This window comes from Erinaceus europaeus, chromosome 7, assembly GCF_950295315.1.
Source record: "Erinaceus europaeus chromosome 7, mEriEur2.1, whole genome shotgun sequence".
NCBI lineage: Eukaryota > Metazoa > Chordata > Mammalia > Eulipotyphla > Erinaceidae > Erinaceus > Erinaceus europaeus.
The window spans coordinates 121,903,859-121,926,226 of record NC_080168.1 but is presented as its reverse complement, the minus strand read 5'-3'; the positions used below and the strand labels follow the sequence as shown (position 1 = coordinate 121,926,226).

Genomic DNA, 22,368 nt, shown 5'->3' with positions numbered 1-22,368 from the left:
TCCCGTACTAGGTGACTGGGTATGGTTGGTCAAAAGTGGTTAGCTTTTGGGGCTTCAGTGTTCTCCTCTGTGAAATAGCTACAATGATAGCACATTCCCAATAGGATTGGGGTGGTGATTCAATGAGACAACTATATAAAACACTTAGCATAGGACCTGTTTTATAATAGGTGCTAGCTAGTGTGAGTAGCATGACCCATCCCAGTACAAAGTACAACAGCAAGTACTGCTACATTGAAACTTCCTGGCTCCTGACACCACCCCGGCGGTGTGCATAAGGCAGAGCAGTGCAGGAGACAAGTGAGCTACTCCACTGATCCTCGCAGCAAGTGCTTTGGGCTTCTTTGTTTGTTTGTTTCATTGTTGTTTCTTGTAAGCTAGACCTTTGGGATAGAAGAAAAAGATGGTAAGGAGATAGGATGTCAGGGTACCTGGCTGCTAGTCACACCCAAGCAAGCTGAGGACTCCTGGGAAACTCCTTTGATCTCTGTTTCCTCATTTGCCTCCCACATTATTGCAGGGACTCCCTGGCAGCACTACAAATCCACTGTGACTGGAGGCCATTTTTTTTTTTCCATTTTATTGGATAGGACAGAGAGAAATTGTGAGGGGAGGGGGAGATAGAGAGGGAGAGACACAGAGAGACACCTGCAGGCCTGCTTCACCACTGGTGAAGCGTCGCCCCCTGCAGGTGGGGGCGGTTGAACCCAGATCCACTTGACCCCAGTATCACTATTTTAAGGGTATGTTGTCACACAGATACATTTCCAGGGGACTGGGTTGTGTGTGTGTGTGTGTGGGGGGTGCACCTAGCACAGCATGCACATTATAGTGTGCAAGAACCCGGGTTCAAACCCCTGGTCCCTACCTGCAGGGAGGAAGCTTTGACAGTAGTGCTGCAAATGTCTCTCTTTCTTGCTCCATCTGTATCTTCCCCTTCTTTCTCAATTTCTCCCTAGCTCTATAAAAAGAGAGAAAGCAGGAGTCAGGCAGTAGCACAGCAGGTTAAGTGCAGGTGGCACAAAGCTCAAGGACCGGCATCAGGATCCCGATTAGAGCCCCCAGATCCCCACCTGCAGGGGAGTCCTTTCACAGGCAGTGAACCAGGTCTGCAGGTGTCTATCTTTCTCTCCCCCTCTCTGTCTTCCCCTCCTCTCTCCATTTTTCTCTGTCCTATCCAACAATGATGACATCAATAACAACAACAATAATAATTACAACAACAATAAAAAACAAGGACAACAAAAGGGAAAATAAGTAAATACAAACAAGAGAGAGAGCAATAAAAAAGAGAGAAAATAAGTAGTGTGAAATCCAGGGTTCAATCCCCAGCATTCTACGTACCAGAGTAATGCTCTGGTTCTCTCTCTTCCTATCCACTAACAAAGAAATCATTCTTACATTTAATTAATTAACCAGATAATTAATTAAAGATATATATATATATATATATATATATATATATATATATATATACCTTACAAATGTTTTCTAAACTTCTGTTGTATGATTGCAATAAATATTTTAAGTATATGTATAGGTTGGGCCTTAAAGCCAGCACCCCCTGCTCTGCTCCATGCTCCACTGCTGACACTATGGTCTATTTACATAATCAGTGTTTTGCCTGAAAGATGCCCATAATGTTATCCCCTCAGGGTATTGCTAATTCAGTTAAAACCATCACAACAGTTGCTAAGGATGCTTCCACCTTCCCAGCATGTCTTTTACCTCTCTTCACCCCCTTTCCTAGCCATTTCTGATTCCAACTTGCCACTTCTGATTTTTACCCTACAAAGCCTACTGCTGTTCTGGTTTCACTCTTTTTTTTTCTCTTCCACGTCCCTACTTGGAGAAGACCTGGAGAAGGGCTGGCATGCGTAGCAGGAGGTGGCCATTTTGCTAGCTCCACGTAGCCTAAACCCATTGTGCTCGCACCTGACTCTGGGGCGTCAGCATTAATAAAGAATTGTATTACCATGCCGCCACGAGTTCCTCGTCTCTCTCTCTCCCCGGCAAAGCTAGCCCAGCGTGTATATAGTAGGCAGATAAACTCATTTTTGAAGCTGTGTAATGTTTGACAGACTGATAGTTCAGCAAAAAGATAGTGACTGACATTGATTCATAGTGGAGGAAATCAGTGTAGTACTCTGGTTTTGTTGTTGTTGTTTGTTTTCTCTTTTACCTTTGTGCTCAGCCTATGAAGCACTGCAAAATTGCCCTCCAGCCCATCACTGCTCCAAGCCACCAAAGCAGATCGGAGCTGATATTCACTGGGCACCTGCCACAGGACAGGCATTATGACAAGTGTGTCTACATATATTATTTCATTTGCACTTACAGTATCTCCAGCAAACATGTGTGTAACCCAAGCTTCAGAGAGGTCACTGACAAGAATTCAGGGTCATGAAGCTGATAGCTCGCTGATGGGGGTTTCCATGGGCATCTCTGGCTATGACTGCTAAGCACATTCTTTCCATTGTACAGATGTTAGAAAGCCACTCATGAATGTGTCCCAAGCAATCTTAAGGACAAGTGCACAACTAGCAGTTGTGGAAGAACACATGGAAGCAAAGAGAGTAGCTGGTGTCTGACACACAGTCTCTTGAGTCCTTTTCTCCTTTCTCTGGAGCACCCAGAGTGTGAGGACTCTTGACTTCCCTTATTTTTTTTAAACTTTATTTATAAAAAGGAAACACTGACAAAACCATAGGATAAAAGGGGTACAACACCACACAATTCCCACCACCAGAACTCCGTATCCCATTCCCTCCCCTGGTAGCTTTCCTATTCTTTATCCCTCTAGGAGCATGGCCCCAAGGTCATTGTGGGATGCAGAAGGTGGAAGGTCTGGCTTCTGTAATTGCTTCTCTGCTGATCATGGGTGTTGGCAGGTTGATCCATACTCCCAGCCTAACTCTCTCATTCCTTAGTGGGGCGGGGCTCTGGGAAAACAGGGCTCCAGGACATACTGGTGGGGTTGTCTGTCCAGGGAAGTCTGGTCGGCATCCTGGTAGCATCTGGAACCTGGTGGCTGAAAAAAGAGTTAATATATAAAGCCAAACAAATTGTTGACTAATAGTGAACCTAAAGGCTGGAAAAGTGCAGATGAAGAGTTTGGGGGGGGGGAGTACTCCATTTTGTAGATAGCTAGTAGGCATATTTTAGCTATATTCCAAAGGACCTATGGCTATATTAATTTTTTTTCCTTGTTCTTTCTTTTTCCCCTGAACCTGAAATCTGATGTGCAGGTAGATCCAAGTTATTGTCCGGGGAGATGATGCCATGGCTGGAAGAAGGACCAGAAAGCTGGATCAGGGAAGATGGTAGCTCCCTAATATGGGAAAGGGGTATAAATATTGTTGGCTGTAAACCCCATCGATATGATGTAGTCTGGGGCCCATATTTAGCTTAGGATCCTATGTGACCTCTGCATCCCTGTAGATCTGAGCTCACATTCTGTGGTCATGAGTAGGAACATTCCAAGCTTCCCCAATATCAGGACCCATCTTCCTCAGGTGTAGAATAGAGTATGTTGTCCAGCCTCCCTTTGGAGGATGGAATAGTCTCTACCATTGTTGATCCACTTTGGGGGCCCACAAAGGGGTCTATTGTGTTGTTCCTGATAGAGATGACCAGTAACAATGGAAAGAGGGATTTTTTTCGAGGTCTAGGCCCATCATGTCTGTTTGGGAATCTCAGGACTCCCCGATTAGGGCCCCAGCTGATGGGGTGGCCTCAGAGTAACTAAAGAGTCTTCGTTAAAGTATGCCAGTCTCTTGCCCTTATTCAGCTTTTGCAGTCCTTGCTTTGATAAGGTTAGCTTTGGAGTGAGTGAAAGAACTGTAACAGGAAGTAGGTGAGAGGGTATCTAAGTCTAAGTACACACCATTTCATTGGGAACTCTATACTGACTCACTACAGACTATTGTGCACTTTTCCTTTCAGGTATATATTTTACCCTAATTTATGGATACATGTGAACATATGCTCTATCTCACGGGACCTGGTTTATATCTAGGTTTTGGGACTTTGTTAGGAAGTGGACCACCCGGAATGGAATTAGAGAATACTATGAAAGGAAAGGTCTCACCTGAGTAATGAGGTTGAAGGGTTGACATTCCACACCTTGATTAGGTTGGGATCGGCAGATGTAATATCATTTGGTATGAATTAAGAGAAGCATGAAGGAAAGTGAATTCCACCCTAAAGGATCCAGGACTGGGGGAAATATCGGCTCTATAGAGGAAATGTGACGTTCCTGCTGTCTTAGGGTTTAAGAAGACAGTAGATATTTTTTGCTATAATCACATTATTTGGCAATTGGGTTAACTTTGAAAAATCCCTTTGTTAGTATTTGCTGTATCATATATAGCATCACCACAATTTATGTCCTTTGACATTATTTGTATATAGCTGTGCCACTGGTTGCTTCTGTTCTCCTTGGTCTAAGCTTTTAAGAAAGTCAACATATCAAAGACTCAGCCTATGTATTAAAAAGACTCAGTCTGTGCTTTAAAAGGTTTGAGATATTCAGTGAATTTTTCCCCTCTTATATTAATTAAATAGTGATTTATATGACTACAAGTTAATAGGAGTGTTCATAAACACCATTCCCACCACCAAAAGACTGTGTCCCATCCCATCCCCCCCCCTCGCCCCCCCCCGCCCCAGGCAGCCGAACATCCATCCTCACCCTCAACCCAGGGTTGTTACTTTGGTGCCTTACTCTAAATTTAGTCAAATCCTGCTTTTAGTTTCCCTTTCTGTTCTTATTTCTCACCTTCTGTTTATGAGTGGGATCATCCCTTACTCATCTGTCGGGAATTAAGCCAGCTACCCCTGCTCCACCCTGCATTGCTGATAATATTGCCTATTTACATAATCCTTGTTTTGCCTGAAAGATCCCCACCCATTCCATTCCTTTGATCTATCTTCTTCAAGACCTGCCCTGACTGCAGGGTAACATTAATCCCACCAGTTAAAAACATTGCAACAGTTGCTAAGGAAGTTTATACCTTCCCAGCCCACTTTTGCCTTTCTCCACCCCCTTTCCTAACCATTTCCGTTTCCAACTTGCCACTTCCAGTTCTATCCTATAAAAGCGTTGTCTCTGACCAATAAAGGGTGCATTACTTTGCTCCATGTGCTTGGTTCCTGAGTCATCTATCTCCTGTGTCTCAGAGTAGCAGCCCAGGCTGGCTCTGGTCAAGTTCTCTCCAACCCAGAGAGTATGCGCCCAGGAAGAAGCACCCCCACGCTAGCCCTGCACTCATCTTTATCTTTCTAACTTAGCTCACTTAACATAATTCCTTCTAGCTCCATCCAAGATGGGTCAGAGAAGGTGGGTTCATTGTTCTTAATAGCTGTGTAGTAGAGCACATGTTACAGTGAGCAAGGACCTGGGTTTGAGCCCCCGGTCCCCACCTTCAGGGGGAAAGCTTCACAAGTGGTGAAGAAAGGCTGTAGGTGTCTCTCTGTCTGTCTCCCTCTCTATCTGCCCCTTCCCTCTCGATTTCTGGCTATCTCTATCCAATAAATAAATAAAGATAATAATAAAAAATAGGGAAGTTTCTAATGGAGGCAGTGCAGCATAAAACTTTGGTGGTGGGAACTGTATACCCGTTACTTTAAAACATTGTCAATCATTATTAAATGACTAATAAATACAATCTAGGAAAACTATATATATGAAAGTGCTGAGCACTGCTTCAAGGCTTCATGCACACAAATTATGTGTTATACCTGCAAAGCTACCTTCCTAGCCTGGGCCCATTAATTCTAAGTTCTCTCAACCCTCCACTCAACAACAAATATTAATTTGAATTTTCTGGATTTTAGTAAATCTTATGATTCATTTTGGATAGAAGCAGAGAGAAGTTGAGAGGGAAGGGGGATCCAAAGAGAGACACCTGCAACCCTGCTTCACGACTCGTGGAGTTTCCTCCTGCAGGTGGGGGCCAGGGGCTTATTCAGGTCATTGTGCATTGTAAAGTGTACTCAACAACATGGACCACTGCCTGCCCCTTAGACATTGATTTTCACCTGAAACCACAATTGCTTCCTAATATAGTTACCTTGAGTCTAGAGGGGCAGGATAAAATGACCCTAGGAATGACAGAAAGCCTTTTCTTCTGGGGCAAGGCACTAACAATTGAACGACTTCTTCATCAATTTTATCTCCCATGCCCCACCCCCACCCCAATTTCTGACAGTTTCTGAGTAGTGTCAATCATCTTAGCAGAAATTCTCCCAGCAAAGTCCTAAACAACAAAGTGTCCCAAGGACTGGCGTAAGGATCCCGGTTCGAGCCCCCGGCTCCCCACCTGCAGGGGGGGGTCGCTTCATAAGCGGTGAAGCAGGTCTGCAGGTATCTTTCTCACCCCCCCTCTGTCTTCCCATCTTCTCTCGATTTATCTCAGTCTTATCCAACTACAATGACAACAGTAGTAATAACAACAACAAGGACAACAAAAGAGAGAAAACAGCCTCCAGGAGCAGTGGATTCATAGTGCAGGCACCGAGCCCCAGCAATAACCCAGGAAGCAAAAAAAAAAAGTCCCCTGTGTGAAACAGGAGACTGAATACAGGGACTGGTGAGAAGGCTGTGGTAGTAACAGGAGTGTGAGGTGAGGGAGCGAGTGAGATCAGTGGTTAGAGAGATGGGGAGGGAACACAGGTTCCAGGATCAGAAGACTAGCTAGAGCTAGAGCTAGTTGAGCTTGGTGAACACCAGGTGCAAAAACCGGGACCATAAAGAAGACAGTAAGTTACAGAACAAAAGGAGGGCAGGTCTCCTTGGCCTAGAGAGAATGCTCTGACTAGGCCTTGTGTTGGGCACCATTTTCTTATCTTTCTTTCTTTTTAAATTTTATGATTGGAAAGAGATAGAGAGAAACTGATAGGGAAGGGAAAGACAGAGAGGGGGAGATAGAGATACACTTGCAGCCCTGTTTCACCACTTGGAAAGCTTTCCCTATGCAGGTGGGGACCAGGGGCTTGAACATGAGTCTTTGAGCACTGCAGTATGTGTGCTTAACCAGGTGCACCACTGCTTGACCCCATAATCTTTATATATATATATATATATATATATATATATATATATATATATATTATATATATTTGTTGATTTATTATTGGATAGAGACAAACTGAGAGGGGAAGATAGGGAGAGAGACAGAGAGACACCTGTAGCACTGCTTCACCACCTGTGAAGCTTTCCCCCTGCAGGTAGGGATTGGAGACTTGAACCTGGGTCTTTGTGTATTGTAATGTGAGCGCTTAACCAGGAGCCATTTTCTTACTCGTCAAGGTTGCCATCTTGCTTCTCCACCCTCCCAGCCCAGGGATGAGCACATCACTTCCTGCTAACACTTAATCACCATTATCTAGGAATCTTGGCAAGAAGCAACAGTTCCTTTATTCCACTTGTCTTCTAGGCCCCAGGGGTTCATGTTCAAGTAGATTCTTGGAAATAGTCCTGGACAGTAAGTAGCGCTCCAAGATCAACAAGAAAACTCCAGTGATGACGGTATTGTCACTAGGATACTTACTAAATTTATGATCCCATTTAGATTATCACCCACGCAATTCACACACCCTCCTCGCACCTTCTCGGGAGGGATTCCCAAGGTGCACTGTGTTGTCAGCTCTGCTGGGGGGAAGGTGGCTGAGTATTTGGGAGTCATGCAGTGCATATGTGTATGTGTAATGGTGTGACCAGTGCTCCCCTTTCAAAGGGGCCATGCACTGCGAGCTCAGACTGAGGAACTCAGAGGCTACCCAGGCTCTTTCGCTAACTATGAATAGATAGTGGCCCTAGGTCAGACCGATGGGGTAAAGAGTTAATCATATTTATATACTTTCCTCATGTTTGGGAGCTACTCTCTGCCCTAATCCAGCTTTCTAGCCCTCTCCTCAACTCTGACACCATCTTTCAAGACAATATTTTTAGTCCACCTGCATGTTAGCTATCAGGCTCAGGCAAAAACGACTAAACTCATGGGTCCCTTAAAACATACCTAACTAGACTTCCTAGCTTCTTCCCACACTAAGAGCCCCTAATTTCATCTGCCCTATTCCCACCTTTGGGCTCCTGTTTATTAAAGACTTTGTCCAGCTTTATATCTTACCATTTTTCAGCCACCAAGTTGCAGAGGCTACCATGATGCCATCCTGACTTCCCTGAGCAGACGACCTCATCAATGTGTCCCAAAGTCTCACCTCCCCAGAGCCCTGTCCCACTAGGGAAAGAGAGAAACAGGCTGGGGGTATGGATCTACCTGCCAATGCCCATATCCAGCAGAGAAGCCAGAACTCCCACCTTCTGTATCCCATAAAGAATTTTGGTTGATACTCCTAGAGAAGGATAAAGAATAGGGTAGCTTCAGGGAGTCGGGCGGTAGCGCAGCAGGTTAAGCGCACATGGCTCAAGGACCAGTCTAAGGATCCCGATTCGAGCCCCCGGCTTCCCACCTGCAAGGGAGTCGCTTCACAGGCGGTGAAGCAGGTCTGCGGGTGTCTGTCTTTCTCTCCCCCTCTCTGTCTTCCCCTCCTCTCTCCATTTCTCTCTGTCCTATCTAACTACGACGACATCAACAACAACAACAATAATAACTACAACAATGAAAAACAGCAAGGGCAACAAAAAGGGAAAATAAATAAATGGAAAAAAAAAAAGAATAGAAAAGCTTCCAATGCAAAAGATGGGACATGGTACTCTGGTGGTGGGAACTATATACCTCTATTATCTTATAATCTTGTTAATCATTCTTAAGTCATTAATAATAATAATAATAATAATAATAGTAATGACCAGGCAGGGCTTGAGCAGTAAGTACTGTAAGCTGTGACCCTGCTGCCTGCCTAGCCTTTGCACCAGCCTTTTGAATCAATAAATACAGCAACATTCAGAACTTACAGCCTCTTCTCTGCAGGGAAATAAACCAGTGGGAGAAGTGGGCTAGGTGCTGATCACACATTTATAAGAACCAAGAACAGCACTCTCCTTAGCAAACCTCTACACCGGGGGTTGGGCAGTAGCGCAGCGGGTTAAGCGCAGGTGGCGCTAAGCGCAAGGACTGGTGTAAGGATCCCGGTTCGAGCCCCCGGCTCCCCACCTGCAGGGGAGTCGCTTCACAGGCGGTGAAGCAGGTCTGCAGGTGTCTCTCTTTCTCTCCCCCTCTCTGTCTTCCCCTCCTCTCTCCGTTTCTCTCTGTCCTATCCAACAACGACGACAACAATAACAACACAACAGTAACTACAACAACAATGAAAACCAAGGGCAACAAAAGAGAAAATAAATTAATTAATATTGAAAAAGAAAACCTCTACATCATGGATCCAGGTCTCCGTTGTAAAACTGACTAGTTGTTCTTTTTTCTTTTTTAACCTTTATTTATTTGATAGAGACAGCCAGAAATTGAGAGGAAGGGGAAGATAAAGAGGGGGAGACAGAGATAGAAGGAGACAGAGCAACACCTACAGCTCTTGTGAAGCTTTCCCCTTGCAGGTGGGGACCAGGGGCTTGAACCCGGATCTTTGTACACTGTAACATGTGCACCCAACCAGGTTCGCCACCACCCGGCCCCAGAATAGATGTTCTAATTGCATCATTGTCTGCTTAGGAGACTCAGTGGATACTTCTAGGTCTCTTTTAAAAAAAAGATAGCTGGGTCACGTACTTTGTCATACAAATGACCCAGGTTTGAGCCCCAGCACCATAAGAAATTGCCATGTGGCACCAGGAGAAGCTCTGACACAGTGGTGTCTCTCCTTCTCACTCTATTTCTCTACCTGAATGAAAAAAGTTGACCTGTGAGTGTTGAAAGTCTACATGTGTGGGGGCAGGCGGTGGCACACCTGGTTACATGCACACACTACAGTACACCAGGACCCAGGTTCAAGTCCCCGGTCCCCACCTGCAGGAGAAAAGCTTCATGAGTAGTGAAACAGGGCTGCAGGTGTCTCTCTGCCTCTCTCCCTCTCTATCTTCCCCTTCCTCTTGGTTTCTGCTGTATCTATCCAATAAGTAGATTAAAAAATTAAATCTTAATATATATATATCACTAAAAGAAAAAAGGTAAGAAAGAGACTGGGTTGGAGGGCTGGGTGGGCAGACACTTGGTTGACCTCATACATAGCAATGCACAGGGACCCAGGTTCAAGGCTCCAGTCCCCACCTGTGGGGAGAGGGGGGCAGCTTCCCTAGTAGTGAAACATTACTGCAAGCTTCTCTCTCTCTCTCTCCCTCTCTACTTCCCTTCCCATCTCCATTTCCTTCTATCCTATCAAATAAATAAATATAATTTTAAAAAGAAAGAGAAAGGAGACTGGGCAGGGTGCACTGGCTTAAGCACACAGAGTACAAAGTGCAAGGATCTGGGTTCAATCCCCTGCCTCCCCATCTGGGGGGGGTCACCTCACAAGTGGTGAAGCAGGTCAGCAGGTGCCTGTCTTTCCCTTTCCTTCTCTATCTTCCCCCCCCCCAATTTCTTTGTCTTATTCAGAAAAAAAAAAAAAAGAAAAAACAGCCTCCAAGAGCAGTGGATTCATAGCGCAGGCACTGAACCCCAGCAATAACCCTGGAGGAAAAAAAAAAGAGAGAGAGAGAAAGACAGCTAACATGTCAACAAGTCCAGTAGTGGTACTTGCATCACATTATTTCTTTTTATTTCTGCGCTGACCGGAACCATTAAGCCAAGGCACGGGTGTGTTCTGCTAGCTTATGGAATTCCTCAGCCTTTTCAAAACCATGCTGTGAACTGCTGTGCCTAAGACTGTCCAGGCAAACAGTATGGTGCAGATACTTGGGTTGTGAAGAAAGTCTTGGCAGAAGAAAGAGAAGCAAAAAAAAAAAAAAAGCACTTCCGGTTTATGCTCCAAGGCGATGTTGGCTGGCTGATAGATAACTGTGTCACCTGTGTTTCATTTCCAATAAATCCTCTTCCGTGTCTCTGCCAACAAAGCGTACTTGGTCGGAATCCCCTAAAGTCTATGAACGCTGCTTCTCCAGTTTTCATGCATTTGAAATTTCAGGAAAGAACTATTAGGATATTTTCAATGATTAAAGGAACTCCATGAAGCTGTCACAAATGTCAAAAGTTCCTGGCTGTCCTAACACTTACGTAATTGTGTCGGGAACCCCACACACTGGTACAGAGCCTATAACACCAGGCATGACTCACTGAATATTTCTATGCATGTGTTCTCTCTCTTTTTCTCTCTCTCAAAATGCTCTGCAGTTGGGGGTTCTTTTTTCAAAGACAGAGAAAGAAAGAGGGAAAGAAAAGAAGAGAAAGAAAGGAAAGGTAAGAGAAAAGAAAAGGAAAGAAAAGAAAAGAAAAGAAAAGAAAAGGAAAGGAAAGACAGACTATGGAACACTGAATCTGCATGTTTCCCCTGTAAGTTTTTGCCAAGTGCTGCCTCACAGAAGACCATAAAGGATGCTGCTGTTGTCATTAATAAAAGCAGCCAGATGGGCGAGCACTGAAATTTTGCAGCTTTGAAATTTTTCCTGCAGAGGAAAAGAAAAGAAAATGGCACACACACACACACACACACACACACACACACACACACACACACACACAGGGTATGTGTGTGTTCTCAAGTTCCCACATAGTCATTATTTTTCTCCTGTGACTTTATTTTTGCTTTTGGAAAGTTATGGCTGAAGCTGGAGGGTAGGGACGGTGGGGAGGGGGGCATACAAGGTAGAGGGTACATGTCATCATGTGCAAGGACTAGGGTTCAAGCCCCTGGTTCCCCTCCTGCAGGGGAGAAGCTTCATGAATGGCGAAGTTGTGCTGCAGGCGTCTCTGTCCATTGCTATCTCTCCTTTCCCTCTCAATTTCTCTCTGTCTCCTTTTAATTTTTTTTCCTTTAAATGTTTTTCTTTTTTTAAAAAATAGTGACTTATTTATTTATTTTTTACCCTACCCTATAATTTTCTTTATACCAGAGCAGTGCTCAACTCTGCTTTATGGTGGTGCTGGGGATTGAACCTGGGATTGAGGCTGGAGCCTCAGGCATGAAAGGTTTTTGCATAACCATTATGCTATCTCTCTAGCCCTTCTTTGCATCTATTAAAAAAAAAAAAGAGAGAGCACATGGCGCAAGGCGCAAGGACCGGTATAAGGATCCCGGTTCGAGCCCCCAGCTCCCCACCTGTAGGGGAGTCGCTTCACAAGCGGTAAAGCAGGTCTGCAGGTGTCTGTCTTTCTCTCCCCATCTTCCCCCTCCTCTCTCCATTCCTCTCTGTCCTATCCAACAATGATGACATCAATAACAACAACAACAACAACAACAAAAAGCAAACAAGGGCAACAAAAGGGAAAATAAATATAATAAAAAAATTTTTTTAAGGAATTTAGGAGGAAGAAAGGAAAGAAGGAAGGCAGATAGGCAGGCAGGCAGAAATGGCTATCAGGAGCAGTGGATTCACTGTGCAAGCACCTAGCTTCAGTAATAACCTTGGTGGTTACCTATGAGTAGTAACCTACCCTCCTGAACAATGGTAAGAAAATGAGGGTTGGGGAGATAGCATGATGCTTATGCAAAAAACCTTTCATCTCTGAGATGAAATTCTAGGTTCAACCACAAATTCTAGGTTCAATTTCCAGCATAACCATAGGCCAGAGCAGAGCTGAGCAGTGCTCTGGGGAAAAAGGAAAGGAAAGGAAAGGAAAGGAAAGGAAAGGAAAGGAAAGGAAAGGAAAGGAAAGGAAAGGAAAGGAAAGGAAAGGAAAAGGAAAGGAAAGGAAAGGAAAGGAAAGGGGAAAGTGGAGGTAGATATCATAATGGTTATGGAAAGAGACTCATGCCTGAGGCTCTAAAGTTCCAGGCTCAATGCCTGCCCTCACCATCACAAGCTAGAGCTGAGCAGTGCAAACAAAAACAAACAAACAAACAAGAACAAAAACATTATCAAATGTCTATCAGTACAAATAATCAAGGCCCACGCTCATTGGTAGCAAACTTGCATAACTTTTTAAGAAGTAGATTTATTTGACTGTCTGGAGGTGGCACCATGACTAGAGTTTAGGACTTAAAAGCATGAGGTACCGAGTTGAAACCTTGGTATAACGTGTGTCAGAGTAATGCTCTGATAATTTCTCTTGGTTAAATAAATAAATAAATATTTTAATTAATAACTATTTTTATGAGAGAGAGAGAGAGATCGATCAGAGCATTACTCAGCTCTGGCATATGGCAGAGTTAGGGATTGAGCCTGGAATCTCTAGAGTTTCAAGGCATTTAATGCCTGCACTCCAACACTGAGCTATCTCCTCCAGCGTGAATGTACATAAGTTTTATTAGAAACCTTCTAAGTGGGAGTCGGGTGGTAGCACTGCGGGTTAAGCACACGTGGTGCAAAGCCCAAGGACCAACATAAGGATCCCGGTTTGAGCAAGCAGTGAAGCAGTGAAGCAGGTCTGCAGGTGTCTATCTTTCTCTCCCCCTCTCTGTCTTCCCCTCCTCTCTCCACCTCTCTCTGTCCTATCCAACAATGACAGCAATAACAACAACAATAGTAACTACAGCAATAAAACAACAAGGGCAACTAAAGGAATGAATGAATAAATAAATATTTAAAAAAATTAAAAAAGAAACCTTCTAAGAGTCTGGTTCCTTCAAGGGAATTTTCAAAAGCACTTGGCATAACATGTGTCCCTGAGGGCACTTGTTTGGTGCCTCTTTCAGTCCCTGGTAGCAGCATCTTTTTCTTCCTTCTTTCCTTCCTTCCTTCCTTCCTTCCTTTCATTTTTAAATTAAATTTATTTATTTATAAGAGTGCTGCTCAGCTCTGGCTCATAGTGTGGGCGTGGGGTAGGGATTGAATCTGGGACTTTGGAGCCTCAAGTTTGAGAGTGTCTTTCCATAACCATTAACCATTATGCTATCTACCTGCACTTGCAGCATCTGTTTCACTGGCAGTAGTGGGTGGAGTTAAGGAAGCTGGCTGAGTGCTGAGTCAATGGGGTTTGTCCCTGCGAGGTTTGGCGGACAGTTCTGCTGTGCAGTTGGCTGTAGACAGGAGTTTCTGTGGGGCTGTCTAGCCACATGGCTGTCTGTCATCAGAGACTTTCCACAGGCGGTCTGGCTTCTATCTGGGTGGGAGAAAAGGAAGCAGGCTGAGGCTGCCTGACTGTGGGACATGCCTCTGGAAACACCCATGTTCTGGGGAGGACTGATAGGTGGGGGTAGGAAAACTGGGAGACAGAACATGGAGGAAGAAGCAAGCTGGAAAGTGTGTTATTAGAAATGGAGTAGCGGGGGGGGGGCAGGTGGTAGCGTAGCGGGTTAAGTGCACATGGTGCAAAGCTCAAGGACCAGTGTAAGGATCCCAGTTCAAGCCCCCAGCTCCCCACCTGCAGGGGGGTCGCTTCAAAGGCAGTGAAGCAGGTCTGCAGGTGTCTTTCTCTCTCCCTCTGTCTTCCCCTCCTCTCTCAATTTCTCTCTGTCTTATTCAACAACAATGACAGCAGTAACAACAATAATAGTAACAGCAACAATGATAAACAACAAGGGCAACAAAAAGGAAAAAGTGGCGTCCAGGAGCAATGGACTCATAGTGTAGGAACCAGGCTCCAGCAATAACCCTGGAGGCAAAAAGAAAGAAAAGAAAAAAGAAAAGAGAAGAAAAGAAAAAGAAATGGAGCGCAAAGCACAAGGACCGGCATAAGGATCCCGGTTCGAACCCCGGCTCCCCACCTGCAGGGGAGTCGCTTCACAGGCGGTGAAGCAGGTCTGCAGGTGTCTGTCTTTCTCTCCCCCTCTCTGTCTTCCCCTCCTCTCTCCATTTCTCTCTGTCCTATCCAACAACCACAACAACAATAATAACTACAACAATAAAACAACAAGGGCAACAAAAGGGAATAAATAAATAAAATAAATATTTTTTTAAAAAAACTTAAAAAAAAAAAGAAAAAGAAATGGAATAGAAGTAGCTGGGGAAGATAGCATAATGATTATGCAAGGGACTCTCATCCCTGAGGCCCCAAAGTCCCATGTTCAGTCCTCCACAGAGCTGAGCAGTGCTCTGGTTGGAAGGAAAAAAGAGAGAAAGAAAGAAAGGGAGAAAGAAAGAGAGAGAAAAAGAAAGGAAGGGAGGAAGGAAGAGAGACAGAAGGAAAGAAGGAAAGAAAGAGGGAGTTGGGCGGTAGCGCAGTGGGTTAAGAGCAGGTGATGCACAGTGCAGGGACCGGCATAAGGACCCCAGTTCGAGCTCCGGCTCCCCACCTGCAGGGGAGTCGCTTCACAGGTGGTGATGCAGGTCTGCAGGTGTCTGTCTTTCTCATCCCCTCTGTCTTCCCCTCCTCACTCCGCTTCTTTCTGTCCTATCCAACAACGACAACATTAATAACTACAACAGTAAACAACAAGGGCAACAAAAAGGAATAAACAAATAAAATAAATATTTTAAAAAGGAGAGAGAGAGTATAGGAGGTAGAGGCTGTGATCAAAACCAAGTGGAAACAAACGGTTAGAAGTGCAACAGGAGCACCCTGGGAGGTGGTGCAGTGGATACAGCTTTGGACTTTCAGGCATGGAGTGTCTTATGTTTGAACCCTGGCATTATGTGTCAGAGTGGTACTCTGATTCTCTCTCTCATAAATAAATCAATTTAAAAAAAGAAGAAGAGGGAGGAGGTGGGGGAGGAGGATAGAGGAGGATAGAGGAAGAGGATGGAGGAGGAGGAAGAAGATAGAGCAGGAGGAGGAGGAAGGAGATAGAACAGGAGGATGGAGGAGGATAGAGGAAGAGGACGGAGGAGGGGAAAGAAGATAGAGCAGGAGGATGGAAGAGAAGGAGGATGGAGGTGGATGGAGAAGGATGGAGGAAGATGGGGAAGGAGGATGGAGGAGGATGGAGGAGGATGGGTAAGGAGGATGGAGAAGGATGGAGGAGGATGGGGAAGGAGGATGGAGGAGGATGGGGAAGGAGGATGGAGAAGGATGGAGGAGGATGGGGAAGGAGGATGGAGGAGGATGGGGAAGGAGGATGGAGAAGGATGGAGGAGGATGGGGAAGGAGGATGGAGAAGGATGGAGGAGGAGGATGGAGAAAGATGGAAGAGAAGGAGGATGGAGGTGGATGGAGAAAGATAAAGAAGGAGGATGGAGGAGGATAGAGGAAAATGGGGAAGGAGGATAGAGAAGGATGGAGGAGAAGGAGGAATGAGAAGGAGGATGGAGAAGGAGGATGGAGATGGATGGAGAAGGAGGATGGAGAAGGATGGGGAAGGAGGATGGAGAAGGATGGAAGAGGATGGAGGAGAATAGAGGAGGATGGAGGAGGAGAATGGGGAGGATGGAGGGGGATGGAAAAGGAGGATGGAGGAGGAGGAAGAGGATGGAGGGGGATGGAGAAGGAGGATGGAGGAGGATGGAGGAGGATGGAGGAGGAGGATGGAGGAGGAGGAAGAGGATGGAGGGGGATGGAGAAGGAGGATGGAGGAGGATGGAGGAGGATGGAGGAGGAGGAGGATGGAGGAGGAGGAGGAAGAGGATGGAGGGGGATGGAGAAGGAGGATGGAGGAGGATGGAGGAGGAGGAGGATGGAGGAGGAGGACGGAGGAGGAGGAGGATGGAGGAGGAGGATGGAGGAGGAAGAGGATGGAGGGGGATGGAGAAGGAGGATGGAGGAGGATGGAGGAGGAGGATGGAGGAGGAGGAAGAGGATGGAGGGGGATGGAGAAGGAGGATGGAGGAGGATGGAGGAGGAGGAGGATGGAGGGGGATGGAGGAGGAGATGGATGGAGGAGGAGGATGGAGGAGGATGGAGGAGGAAGAGGATGGAGGGGGATGGAGAAGGAGGATGGAGGAGGATGGAGGAGGAGGATGGAGGAGGAGGAAGAGGATGGAGGGGGATGGAGAAGGAGGATGGAGGAGGATGGAGGAGGATGGAGGAGGAGGAGGATGGGGAGGATGGAGGAGGAGAATGGGGAGGAGGATAAAAGAGGATGGACGAGGATGGAGATGGAGGAGGAAAATGGAGAAGGATGGAGGAGGATGGAAGAGGAGGATGGAGAAGGACGAGAATGGAGGAGGAGGAGGATGGGGAGGATGGAGGAGGATGGAAGAGGAGGATGGAGAAGGACGAGAATGGAGGAGGAGAGAAGGAAGCGGAGGTGGTGGATGCGGTGGAGACAAGGATAGCAAGATAGCAAAGCCAGCACCATCTGAAGCCTGCTGACCCAGTACTTGAGTTAGTGGAACCACATTCAAAACTCATAAAAGAGGCAAGGCGCGGGGTGATGGCAGAGGACTGGTGAAAGCAAGTGCCAGTCTGTTCGGGGTGGCATTGCAGATGCCAATTTGAGCATGCTCAACTCGGTCACTGTGGAAAAACAAAAAGGGAGAAGGATATTGCTGGATTCGCTGATACTACTGTGCCTCATCGCCTGGGGCCCAAGAGAGCCAGCAGAATCCACAAACTTCTCAACCTTTCGAAAGATGATGTCACCAGTATGTTGTGAGAAGGCCACTAAATAAAGAAGGTAAAAAACAAACAAACTGAGGACCAAAGTGCAGAGTCCAGCGTCTTGTTACACCACGTGTTCTGCAACGCAAACGTTGCGGCATTGCCCTGAAGAAACACTCAAAGAGAAACAAGGAAGAAGCTGCCGTAACATGCTAGACTTTTTTTTTTTTTTTCCCTCCAGGATTATTGCTGGGCTCCATGAATCCACCGCTCCTGGAGGCCATTTTTCCCCCTTTTGTTGCCCTTGTTGTTGTAGCCTCGTTGTGGTTACTATTATTGCCATTGTTGATGTTGTTCGTTGTTGGATAAGACAGAGAGAAATGGAGAGAGGAGGGGAAGACAGAGAGGGGGAGAGAAAGACACCTGCAGACCTGCTTCACCACTTGTGAAGCGACTCCCCTGCAGGTGGGGAGCCAGGGCTCGAACCGGGATCCTTACGTGGGTCCTTGCGCTTTGCGCCACATGCGCTTAACCCACTGTGCTACCGCCCCACCCCCCATGCTAGACTTTTGGCCAAGAGAATGAAGGAGGACAAAGGAAAACGTCAGGAACAGATTGCAAAGTGATGGAGGAGGCTGTCTTTCTTGAGAGCTTCTACCTAGAGGCAGGCAGGCAGGCGGGCGGGGCAGGCAGGCGGGCAGGCGGGCAGGCAGGCGGGCGGGCAGGCAGGCGGGCGGGCAGGCGGGCGGGCGGGCGGGCCAAGCGTTGCACTACAGGAGGACTTGCATGCCTCAGGCCTCAAAGGCCTCACATCCCACACTGGTGCTGCTGGCCACATGCTACAGCTGAGTGGGGGCACAGCCCCCAACCCCCAACCTCCTTCTTCTGTATCTTTTTCTCATATAATTAAACAAATAAAACTTGGTTTTTGGGAGTTGGACAGTAGTGCAGCGGGTTAAGCACATGTGGTACAAAGTGCAAGGACCGGCATAAGGATCCCAGTTTGAGTCGAGCCCCAGGCTCCCTACCTGCAGGGGAGTCACTTCACAAGCTTCAGGTGAAGCAGGTCTGCAAGTGTCTTTCTCTCCTCTTCTCTGTCTTTCCCTCCTCTCTCCACTTCTCTCTGTCCTATGTAACAATGACGACATCAGTAACAACAACAATAAAAAACAACAAGGGCAACAAAAGGGAAAATGAATATAAAAAAATTTTTTTTTTTTAATCTTTAAAAAAAAACTTGGTTTTTATTTTTGGGTGGCTCTGGGATCTCATGTACATCTGATGTAACCGTCTTCAGGCTTTTATTATTATTGTCTTCTTCTTCCTTTTTTTACGATGTCAGGTGGGGGTAGTGGTGAAGAGATACCACAGTGGTACAACTTCCCTGGTGCTGTGCCACTCCTGGGTGGTGCCAGGGCTTGAACCCTAGAACTCAGACATGTCAAAGTACCAGGCCATCTAACTTCTGGGCCCCAAATTGGTACAACTTTTTTTTTTTTTTTAACTAGAGCACTGCTCAGCTCTGGCTTATGGTGGTCATGAAAGGGATTGAATTTGGGAATTTGGAGCCTCAGGCATGAGAGTCTCTTTGCATAACCACTGTGCTATCTCTCCTCCTGCCACAAACTTTTTTTTTCTTCCAAGGTTAATATTGGGGCTCACGCTGAACTCACTGCTCCTAACAGCTTGCCTTCTTTCTTTCTTTTTTTCTTTCTTTCTTTCTTTTCTTTTCTTTTTCTTTCTTTTTTTTTTTTCTTTCTATCTTATGTGATAGAACAGAGTGAAATTGAGAGGATAGAGGTAGATAGTGAAGGAGAGAGGAAAATGGATATGTACAGAACTGCTTCACCACTCATGAAGCTTCTACCCCCAGCCCTGCAAGTGGGGAGTGGGGGCTCAAACCAAACCTGGGTTCCTGTGCATGGTAATGTGCATGCTCAACCACGTGTGCCACCACCCAGTCCCATAAGTACAAATTTTAAAATAAAAATAACAACAAATTAAAGGATAGTTCTGGTGGTAAAAAACCACAGAGATCTTGTTCACTGGTGCAAAAGGAGAGATAGAGGCCATCTGTGGGAAGTAGTGCATTGTGGGAACACCCCGGCTCCCTCTCCTGGCTTCTGCAATTCATTCTCCCTTCTGCTCTCTCTCAAGCAACCCTGGCACCCAGGTTGCACACAGCCATCTTTGTGACCCTGTTGCTGATGGATGCCTATCACCCTTAAGAAACCCAGGGGGAGGGGGGAGTCGGGCTGTAGCGCAGCGGGTTAAGCGCAGGTGGCACAAAGCACAAGGACCGGATCCTGGTTCGAGCCCCCGGCTCCCCACCTGCAGGGAGTCGCTTCACAGGCGGTGAAGCAGGTCTGCAGGTGTCTGTCTCTCTCTCCTCCTCTCTGTCTTCCCCTCCGCTCTCCATTTCTCTCTGTCCTATCCAACAACGACAACAACAATAATAACTACAACAATAAAACAACAAGGGCAACAAAAGGGAATAAATAAATAAAATAAATATTAAAAAAAAAAAAAAAGAAACCCAGGGGGAGCCAGCAGGAGCAGGAAGGGCACCCAGGGTCCCCACCCCAGCTGTTTTCTCTGTAAAATTCTAGAATATTGCATTTGCTCCCCCTCATCTGAAAAACTCCAGTTTCTACTTTTCTCATTGACGTTCCCCTCCTGAAGAGCCCACACAGTTATGTTGGAAGAAGGAGAAAAAGAATAGATGAATCATTTTGCAGGAAATGTGAGTGCTGGGGAGGGAGAGAAGGAAGGAGGGAGGGGAGCCGGGTGGTGGGAACGGCAGATGGCTGGGTTGAGTGTGTGGGCGTGTCACTGCCTCTGTGGTTCCTTCCACCACCCCCGGAAAAGCAGGCCCCTGGAAGCATACATTCTTTCCAGAGTGGGGGCCCGCTAGCAGGTACTAACATGAGTATCCACATCAGCTCAGACTTGGTGAGGAGCTCGGGGACGCTCAGAGTTCTTGAAGTTCTGCTGTTGAATCCTCCAAACACAAGGCAGCTCTGCATTTTAGTTATCAGGCTCGGGCAAAAATGACTGAAGTCATGGGTGCCTGGAACATACCTAAAGTAGACTTCCTAGCTTCTTCCCGCCAATTTTCTTTCTCTCTTTTTACATCCGCTTTTTAAATTTTTATTTTTTTTTAACATGGAATAATTTTTATTAGTGATTTAATGATGATGAACAAGATGATAAGGTAACAGGAATATAATTCTATAAAGTTCCCACCACCAGAGTTCCGTGTCCCATCCTCTCCGTTGGAAGCATCCCTATTCTTTATCCCTCTCTGGGAATATGGACCAAAATTCTTTATGAGGTGCAGAAGGTGGAAGTTCTGACTTCTGTAATTGCTTCTCCGCTGGACATGGGTGTTGACAGGTTGATCCATACTCCCAGCCTGTTTCTATCTTTCCCTAGTGGGGCAGGGCTCTGGGGAGATGAGACTTGAGGACACAATGGTGAGGTCATCTGCCCAGGAAAGTCAGGATGGTATCATGGTAGCCTCTGCAATTTGGTGACTGAAAAGTGTCGGGCCTTAAGCCAGCCCTCCCCCCCCCCCATGCTCCATTGCTGACACTATGGTCTATTTACATAATCATTGTTTTGCCTGAAAGATCCCCACCTTTGATCTATCTTCTTTCTACCTCGAGACTCACCTGCCTGCAGGGTATTAATTAATCCCACCGGATAAAACCTTCACAACAGTTGCTAAGGGAGTTTGTACCTTAGCCCACTCTTTTCTTTTCTCCAACCCCTTTCCTAGCCATTTCCTCTTCCAACTTGCCACTTCCAATTCTAATTTATAAAAGCATTGTCTCTGATCAATAAAGACACACTGTGTTCCTGCTCTGCCACAAGTTCCTGGTCTCTCTCCCATGTCACTGAGCAAGCAGCAGCCCAGGCAGAAAGGTGGTAAGATATAAAGCAAATTGTACAATAAACAGGAGCCCAGGGGGCTGGGCAGTAGCAGACAGTTAAGTGCATGTGGTGCAAAGACTGGCATAAGGATCACAGCTCGAGCCCCGGCTCCCCACCTGCAGGGAGGTCGCTTGACAGGCGGTGAAGCAGGTCTGCAGGTGTCTATGTTTCTCTCCCCCTCTCTGTCTTCCCCCTCCTCTTTCAATTTCTCTCTTTCCTATCCAACAACAATAATGGTAACCACAATAATAATAATAACCACAATAATAATAATAACCACAATAATAATAGTAACCACAATAATAGTAACCACAAAACCGATAAACAACAAGGGCAACAAAGGGAAAGAATGGCCTCCAGGAGCAGTAGATTTGTAGTGCAGTCACTGAGCCCCAGCAATAACTCTAGGGGCAAAAAAAAAAAAGGAGCCCAAAGGTGGGGATAGAGCAGATGAAATTAGGGGTCTTCACCTCTAGTTTCATCTGCTCTATCCCCACCTTCGAGCTCCTGTTTATTTAACATTTTGTGTGGAATTGTACCCCTGTTATCTTACAATCTTGTTAATCATTATTAAATCACTAATAAATAATAATAAAAATAAAGACAGGACAGAAAGCAGCTGCAGTGAGTAGCTGTAGCATCTCTCACACCATCTGTCTCCTGCAGGCTGTTAAGTTAAATGCATGAATATTCTTCTGATGGAAGCCACCGCGCAAGCTCTCTGACTTCGCGACAGGTTGGCACACCCTGTGAGGGAAGCCAGAGGAGGAGCTGCATTTGCACAGAAATAGGCACGAGGGGTCCGGTGGTATTGCATTTGGCAGAGTACACCTCACCATGTATAAGGACCCAGGTCTGAGGCCCTGCTGACCATGTGGAAGTACCTGCAGGGGGTGAGGTGGGGCTTCGTGAACAGTGGAGAAGTACTGAAGTTTCTCCCCTCTCTGTAGGTTTCTTTCTTCACTTTCTGTCTCCCCCTCCCTTCTCTGACACTCACCCTCTGCCT

General features: G+C 46.1%; 1 pseudogene; it reads left to right on the top strand.

Moving 5' to 3' along the window:
• Window positions 1-17,260: 17,260 nt before the first annotated feature.
• LOC132539229 (small ribosomal subunit protein eS6-like) lies at window positions 17,261-18,088 on the top strand (annotated as a pseudogene).
• The last annotated feature ends 4,280 nt before the right edge of the window (window positions 18,089-22,368 follow it).